Source organism: Molossus molossus, unplaced genomic scaffold (assembly GCF_014108415.1).
Source record: "Molossus molossus isolate mMolMol1 unplaced genomic scaffold, mMolMol1.p scaffold_m16_p_1, whole genome shotgun sequence".
Classification (NCBI taxonomy): Eukaryota; Metazoa; Chordata; class Mammalia; order Chiroptera; family Molossidae; genus Molossus; species Molossus molossus.
This window is the reverse complement of record NW_023425344.1, coordinates 48,733,630-48,742,152: the sequence shown is the minus strand read 5'-3', so window position 1 is coordinate 48,742,152 and position 8,523 is coordinate 48,733,630. Positions and strand designations below refer to the sequence as shown.

The 8,523-nt window shown below is 41.8% G+C and overlaps 1 long non-coding RNA gene across 2 annotated transcripts; it reads left to right on the top strand.

The window, feature by feature from the left end:
• The first annotated feature begins 2,930 nt into the window (after positions 1 to 2,930).
• Positions 2,931 to 7,371, top strand: LOC118632031. 2 transcript variants are annotated; one of them, XR_004959963.1, is made up of 3 exons: positions 2,931 to 3,015; positions 6,635 to 6,773; positions 7,207 to 7,371. It is a non-coding gene; the product is annotated as an uncharacterized LOC118632031 (long non-coding RNA). The 2 variants fall into 2 exon arrangements; XR_004959964.1 differs by lacking the exon at positions 2,931 to 3,015 and adding an exon at positions 4,361 to 4,434.
• The last annotated feature ends 1,152 nt before the right edge of the window (positions 7,372 to 8,523 follow it).

Below are 8,523 nucleotides of genomic sequence, written 5' to 3'. Positions count from 1 at the left end.
ACGGTCTGGAATGTGTGGGTTCTTGACTTCTAGCAGGAAAGATTTCATGACATGAGACCCTGTGATTTTGAGAGTACATTTATTAAAGCTGGAGACAGTGACACAAAGGAAGGGCATAGGATGAAAGACGCAAGATGGTAGCAACAGGAGCAAGCCTCGGTGGAGCTGCCTTGGCCCTTTGGAAACACGAGGAGGAGTGAAGTCTAGGCAAGGCTGCCTTGGCTCTTGAGAAAGTCCCAGAGGCAGAAAAAGTGAGCCAGCTGGGCTGTGTGGACTCAGGAAACAAGTTACAGAGGCAAAAGGACTGCCCTTGGAGACAGGTTCAGGGGGTTAGCCCAGGATGAGATGCCACTGCCTGCCGCTCCCTGGGTGCAAGTTTCGTTGGAACCTTTAGAGCTTAGGAGAAAGAAAGCAAAGATACACACCCGAGGAAAGAAGGTTGGAAGATAGACTGAAGGGAGAGCTCAAACTGGGTCATTTGTCTTAAAGATTTTTATCTGTTTTTCTAAAGGAGGTCTCAACAGAATATTCATCAGGTTTGTCCTTTCAGAAAGTTTGTCCTTTTATTTTTATTTATTTTTTTTATCCTCACCCGAGGACATTTTTCCATTTTTTGTTCAGATAGAGCGGGAGGGAGAGAGAGGAAGAGAGAGAGAGAGAAACATCGATGTGAAGGGACACATCGAGTGGCTGCCACCCTCACGACCAACCAGGGCCGGGGACCAACTGCAACCGAGGTACGTGCCCTCAGCGGGAACTGAACCCGGGTCTCTCTGTACCGCAGGACGACACTCCAACCGCTGAGCCAAACCGGCCAGGGCTGTCCTTTTATATGCTGATGAATCAAAATGAGCATACTGATGGTCATTCTCTGGTCAGTTTCACCTTCAAAGAATGTCACCAGAAAGGGACTGGGACAGCCCTGGCATAGTCTGAAGTGAGTAAACCATTTGCTTCTAAGCAGCCTTGGTTAAGACAGATAAGACCTTGTGATTTATTATCTGGCTGTCAATTTCTCGGCTGTTTAACTATCTGTCTCAGTTTCCCCATTCCACTTGCCAAGGAATTTTCCTGGCTTCTTACCAAAGTGCCTCAGTTTGATGAAGAGTGGGCAGGGTGCAGAAATATAACAGGTCAGAGAGTATGAACTGGGCAAAACTGAGCAAGGCCTGTTGCTTCGAATTCTTCTTGGTCTTTACAGATACGGATGCTTACTTTCCTCTCACATGAGGCTTTATGACCTGTTTCAGAGAAGAAGGTTGTGGGAGGAGGTCAAAGTGACTGTGTTTCTGTTCTCTCAAATTCTTTTGCTTAAAATATTAAATTATACCAAGGTGATGCATTTTGGGGTAGCTTGTCCTGAACCTTGTCTATATACTATACTTATTATTAAAATAAAAAAATTTTAAATTTATTTTTAGAGAGAGAGAAAGGGAGAGGGAGAGAGAGAGAAACATCAATGAGAGATAATATTGATTGGTTGCCTCCTGCATGTCCCCCACTGGGGGTTTTGGCTCACAGCCTGGGCATGTGCTCCGACCTGGAGTTGAACCGGTGACCTGTTGGTACATGGGTTGATGCTCAACCAGTCAGCCACATCGGCTGGGCACTTATTCTTATTATTTTAATTCCCAGAGAAATGTAAAGTCTTCATTGAATGTTAATAAGGGAGACTACAAAATCTGTGCCTATATTAGGGAACATGAGAGAAGCTGGTGTTGTAGGTAAAGGTACTTGCAAGAGTGTGTTCGTGCTTGGTGGAAGGTGCCCATCTCTTCTGTTAATGTGGAATCTCAGGGAGTGATACTCTGAGAAGTTTGAAATAAGCCATGATTTTTTAGGTATGACACCAAAAGCATGATCCATAAAAGACAAAATTGATAAGTTGAACATTAACAAGGTTAAAAACTTCTCTTTGAGAGACGTTCTTAAGGAAATAAAAAGATAAGCCATGGACTGGGAGAAAATATTTGCAAATCATATATCTGATAAAAGACGTGTATCAAGAATATATAAAAAGTGCTCTAAACTCAATTAGGAAACAAAAATCTCAATGGAAAATAGCCAGAGCCTTTGAGCAAATACATCTTCAAAGATGTGTGGTGGTGAATACACACGTGATAAGATGCTTACTATTCCCGTGTAGTCATCAGGGAAATGCAAATTAAAACCATGAGATACCACAACACACCTATCAGAATGGCTAAAATCAAAGACACTGACCATACCAAATGTTGACAAGGATGTGGAGGAATTTAACTTTCATACCTTCCTTGCGGAGATAAAAATGGTCTTAACAACCTGTGAAACAGTTTGGTGGTTTCTTACTGTATAATCCATCTATTTCACTACTATGTATTTAAAGAAGAGAAATGAAAATTTATATGTACAAAAAGACTTTTACATGAATGCTCATAGCTGCTTTATTTACAATAGCCCCAAACTGTAAACAAATTATGGAATATCCACTAGGGGAATTCATGCTCAGCAATAATGAGGAATGAACGGTTGATAAACATACTACAATGTGGATAATTCTCAAAATAATTATGTTGAGTGAAAGAAGCCAGACATGAAAGAACATACTCTTATGATTTCATTTACATGAAATTACAGAAAATACAAAGTGATCTATAGTGACAGAAAGCAGATCACAGACTGCCTAGGCAGGAGAGGCAAGGCAACCTGGGAAGAAAGAATTTCAGAGGGGCACAAAAGCTTTGGGAGGGTGATGGGTATATTCATGATCTTGGTTGTTGTAATGGTTTCATGGGCATATACATATGTCAAAATTTATTACATTGTACAATTTAGACATGCATAGTTTATTATATATCAATTATTCATAAAGTTGTTAAATAGAACACTCCCTCTATAACATTGATAAATCTTTTAAAAATCTTATTTTCAGCTTTAATTTTCTTCTTTCAACAGTAAATATTCCACTCCACTCTCCTCTTGCTTGCATGGTTTCTAATAAGAAGTCTGCTATAATTCTTTTCCTTAATCTTCTAGGTAAGGTCCCCCCCTCCCACCACATTTGGCTTCTTCCAAGACTTTGTCTTTTGTTTTTTATAGCTTGAATATGATATGTCTTAATGTAAATTTTTTGGGTATTTATCCCACTTGGTGTTCTCTGAACTTCCTGGGTGTGTGGTTGAGTGTCTGTTGTTAACTTTGGAAAATTCTTAGCCATTATTACTTCAAACATTTCTTCCATGCTGTTCTCTTTTTCTTCTTCTTCTGGTATTCCAATTACACATATGCTGTACCCTTTGAAATTATTCCACAGTTCTTGGATGTTCTTCCTTTTTTAAAAACATTATTTTTTCTCTTTTCATTTTAGTTTGGGAAGTTTTTTTTTTTATAAACAGTTTTTTAATGGATTTTTTTTAGAGAGAGAGGAAGAAAAAGAGAGATAGAAACATCGATGTGAGAGAGAAACATTGATCGGCTACCTCCTGCACGCCCCCTACTGGGAATCGAGCCTGCAAACCAGGCATGTACCTGATCAGGAATCAACCAGGACCTCTCAGTCCATGGGACAACGCTCAATCCACCGAGCCACACTGGCCGGGCTAGTTTGGGAAGTTTTAATTTACTTACCCTTGAGCTCGCTGATTTTTTTCTTGCCTGTGACTCTACTGGTGAGCTCATCAAAGACATTCTTACTTTTTGAAATGTTTTTTTTTTTTTAGCATTTTCTTTGGATACTTTCCTAGAGTTTCCTTCTCTCTGATTGTATTACCCAGTTGTTCTTGCATATTGTTTACTTTTTCCATTAGAGGCCTTAATGTATTAGTCACAGTTACTTTAAATTTTTGTGTAATTCCAAAATCTGTCACATCTGACCCTGGTTTTAATGTTTGCCTTGCCTCTTCAGACTCTCTTCTTTCTGTTTTTGGCGTGCCATGTCATTTTTGGTTGAAACTTGTTTATTTTGTATTCAGTTACAGGAACTGAGTAAATAGGCCCTTAGTGTGAAGGTTTTTTTTTTTTTTTTTTTTATTTTTTAATCATCTGAGGATATTTTTCCATTTATCTTCAGACAGAGTGGGAGAGAGAGAGAGAGAGACATTGACGTGAGAGAGACACATCGGTTAATTGCTTCTCACATGACCCCAACCAGCAGGGACCGAACTGCAACATGCCCTTGCCCAGAATCAATCCTGTGACTCTTTGGTCCAAGGGGCGATACTCTAACTGCTGAGCCAAACAAGCTGGGGTGGTTGTTTGTTTGTTTGTTTAAATAAGGCTAGGAGTTAGCTATATTTAATGTTTGTTCTAGTTTAAGTGTCGGAGGCTTCAAATTCTTTTGTGTCCTTGTTTTACAATTGCCTGTGTCTCTGCTGTTCCCTAAGAACTTCTGGGACGGAGTCCTGGTGTCACAGCCCTCCAGCCGCACCCCATCGCTGTTACACCGCAGCCCCGTCGGTGAGGCGGGGACTGTGGGCGAGGCAAGGGTTCCGCAGTCTTACTGTTAAACTGCAGCCATTAGCGGACCTGGGCTGCCAGCTTCACAAATGTTTCTTATCTTCTCTTTGCCTCTTATACGACACAGGAAGGCTGGAGGGGGTTGGAGTCAGGAAGAAGCCACCCCCAGGGTGGATAAAGCTGTGGTAAAGTTTTCTTCTCTGGCAGTTAGACCTTTGTGGTGGCGAATGCTCTGGGCATTTCACAGGGGTTATATTCCCCTCGCCCTGCCAGAGCCCAGAGCATCTTTCTGGGAGCTTCGTGAACAGCTGGTGGGGTTCCTGGAGATAAAACCAACAGAAGTGTGGGGGCCCCTTAAGACTGCAGCTCCCAGGAGTCTATCACTCTCACACTGGTCCACACTCAGCTTCCAGTAATTTCTCAAGATTGCCATTTCAGTGTTTCCAGCAGGCCATGGCTCCAGCGGCGTCTGCTCCAGGTAAGCAGACCTCAGCTGAGCCCCTGGACCCACCTGCCTCTGATGGGATGGCTCCTCCCCTGGCAACTTTAGTTATTTAATGGGTCCAGGAAAAGTCACTGATTTTCAGTTTGTTTAGCTTTTTTCTTCTTGTAAGGATATGGGTGAAAACGTCTAAGCTCTTTAATTGTTGGGGCTGAAATAGGAAAGTCCCCTTTTCCAGTTGGGATAACTTTCTTTTTTTTTATGCTCATCCGAGGACATTTTTTCATTTTTTGTTCAGGTAGAGTGGGAGGGAGAGAGAGGAACAGAGAGAGAGAGAGAGAAACATCGATGTGAAAGGAACACATCGAGTGGCTGTCACCCACCCGGGGACAAACTGCAACCGAGGTACGCGCCCTTAGCGGGAACCGAACCCTGGTCTCTCAGGACCGCAGGTCGACGCTCTAACCGCTGAGCCCAACCGGCCAGGGCGAGTTGGGATAACTTTCTTAAACTTTTCTAGGTATCAAGCTAGATCACAAAAAGGAGAAACAATCACTGGCTCCTCTCTCTCTTTTACAAAATCAAAACACGTTCCCTGATTTTGTGGAGCTTAGTCTAATGCTCGTGAGAGACTCTTCAAATACTGGGAAATAGGTGGTTGATAGAGAGGAGCCCAGAGGCGTGGGCGCACAGAGGAGGGCTAGCTTCCAGTCTGGAGGGTGAGGTAGAAGATGGAGAGGGCAAAAGGTTCAGAAAAGAGCTGATGCCAAAGATAAGTCTTCTGGGGATTAACATGGTGAAACAGGAAAGATGAGAGAGGAAAGGTGATCAGGGTTTAGGGAACAGCGAATGCAAAGGTACAAACATGAAAGGGAAACATCGTAGACATTACGTAGTATTTTTGCCTGTGTTAGGCAATTCACTCAAATGATTGTTTGTGCTACTTATTTCAGAACGCCCTCTGCACCAGGAAGGGATTGTTTGTGGGTGGACTTTGTATCCCCAGTCTCTTTGCAGTTACCTTTACTGAGTACAGTGGGTAGCTTTATTTTTCTATTTAGTTGTAAGTGAAAATGTGATACATTTATTTCAATTATAATTTGTTTTGAACATCTTAATTTGTGAAATTGCAAAACAAGGGGGAAATCTTTCATTTTAATGTGTTTTGAGAATTTGTTGTGTGAGAAATGCTTTAAACTAATTAATGAGACTAATAACAGAATCTTGCAAATTGTAAGATGTTCAATTAACCACTGCTGCCCTTCGGGAACATTCCCTGGACTTCGGTGATCCGTTGGAGGTGTTTGAGAACCTAAGGCAGAGTTTCAGGTCCAACATGGGAGAGGATTGTCTAATTAGAACAACAGACAGGGAGTGGGTTACCTTGAGCTATATTTTTGCTTTAGTAAGTTTTTCTGTTTGTCCTTGGGCAAACTGCATAATCTTTTGGGGTTTTCTTATCTTTCAAATGCGGATAATACTGGCTTGATTTTAGACGTTTTTAAGGTCTTGGATGAAAGCTGTTTTATAAGCTTGTTGCATTATCAGGAAATGCCAGATTTAGAAGTTATTATTAACTATGGGTGGGCATGTGAACGTACATCTGCCATCCCCTCCTCCAAAATTAAATAAAAACCCACCATTGGAGTTCAGCTGCTGGGTTGCCATGGGCACAGTGTTTTTTCATGGCGTTTGTAGAGCAGTTAATAGTTATTAGTGACTGGTGGGTAGAAGTTGTGCTTTTACTATTCTTTTCAGGTCAACATTATTCATAAATTGACTGCAGGCCTCGTTATATTCCACTGGGTGGCTTTACAGGTGTCACCACGATGAACATCTGACATCGGTTCTTCTAATGTAAAGGAAATGACCTGACAAGACTGTGGAATCCCACAAGGTAAACAAATGAACGTGCTTTAAAAAACATTACAATTATAGATGAGAGAAAATGATTCATTTCCCGTGGATAAGCTTACAACAAATACACAACAAATACACAGTGTTCCCCTGACCATGAGCAGGCACCTACCTATTCATCATGATTTCTATAAAGTTTAACCAGACTGGTAAATATTTATGCTGGTAGGAATGACATCCTCTTTATTTCATCTCATTTACATTCTGTGAAAGTATCGTGCTTCTTTTTATTATATTATGTGTTGATGCTTCAGAAAAAAAAAACAACAACCAAAAACAAAGACAAAATGATTATGAATCATGCTGCCAAATCCTTCGAGGCAAATATTTCCAAAACATAACAAGCTATTTGTTCCTGAACTCTTGCCTTTTCCCTTCTTTCTTATGCTGTTTGCTTATTTATGTGGAGCTAGAAAATCTGTTAAGTGCAAGGCAAGATAACTTGCTGACAACAACCAGGAAACCTGCTCCACAGCGCTCCTCTCATCGGAACGGTCTGATGTGTGGGCTCAGTGAGGAGCGGCTCCGTCTGCGGCCAGGGGCGGACGCTGTACCACCAGGTTCCTCAGACATACACGGGTAACTGTCAAAGTGACATTTTATACTGACTTATTCATTGAAATAATAAATAGTATTGTTATCTACTGTATGTTGGTAGACATGTATACCATGGTAGACCTTGAGAAATCAAAGATGAATAAAACAGCCCATCTTTTCTAGGGAGTTACAATATAGTGGAGGAAACAGACATCCAAACTATGTAATTTGACTATTTCTATGTCTTACTAGCCTAGCAGTAAAACTGAGAAACTTGAATTCCTCTGGTTTATAGTTCTACCTGATAACACAGAACCTGGTCTCTTTAAAATCCATGCCCCACCTCTCCGCAGTTCTTTTTGGGGATTCACAGGAGTGGTTCACATGTCTCCAGGAAGGTCTTTACTTCTTCCCTAATCATGCATTTCTGCCCTGGTGTCCCATGTGAAAGTTAGCAACGTTGTCCATTTTCAAAGATAGGAAATTGTCTAGGATTAAGTCCAGAACCATGGTTCTAGAATAACTAGTAGTGGCATGCATTCATCAAAAAGAGGGAAGGAAGAACAGATTTTTAAGGGTTGCTGACGCCCTGTTTGTGGAGACTGCACTGAGTAGGTGTTTAGAGAGTGGAGAGAAGAGGAATGGCCCTGGCCGGTTTGGCTCAGCGGTTAGAGCGTCAGCCCGCGGTCTGGAGAGACCTGGGTTCGGTTCCTGCTAGGGGCACGTACCTCGGTTGCAGTTTGTCCCCGGCCCGGTTGGGGTTGTGTGGGTGGCGGCCAGTCGATGTGTCTCTCTCACATCGATGTTTCTTCGCTCTGTCTCTTCCTCCCTCTCTCCCTCTCGCTCTATGAATGCAAAAAGTGTCCTCAGATGAGGATTAAAAAAAAAAAAAATTAAGAGAGAAGAGAAGAGAAATGCATTACAGACAAAAAAGCCTAGGCTTGTTGTGAAAATGATGTTTTGGTAGATGAGAGACTAAAGAGAATATGAAGATAAGGGTATCTTAGTGTAAGGAGCAGGGAGGACCAACACAAAGGAAAAAGGACATGAATTTAGAGATTGCTTAGCCATAGGCAGACTCCAGCAGCTTCCCAGTTTTGCTGATGGACTGCCCCTTCTATGTGGAGGAGAATCGTTAGAAAACTGAGAGTTGGAGGAAATACTCCCCTTGATAAGATTCTGTGGCTTCCAGT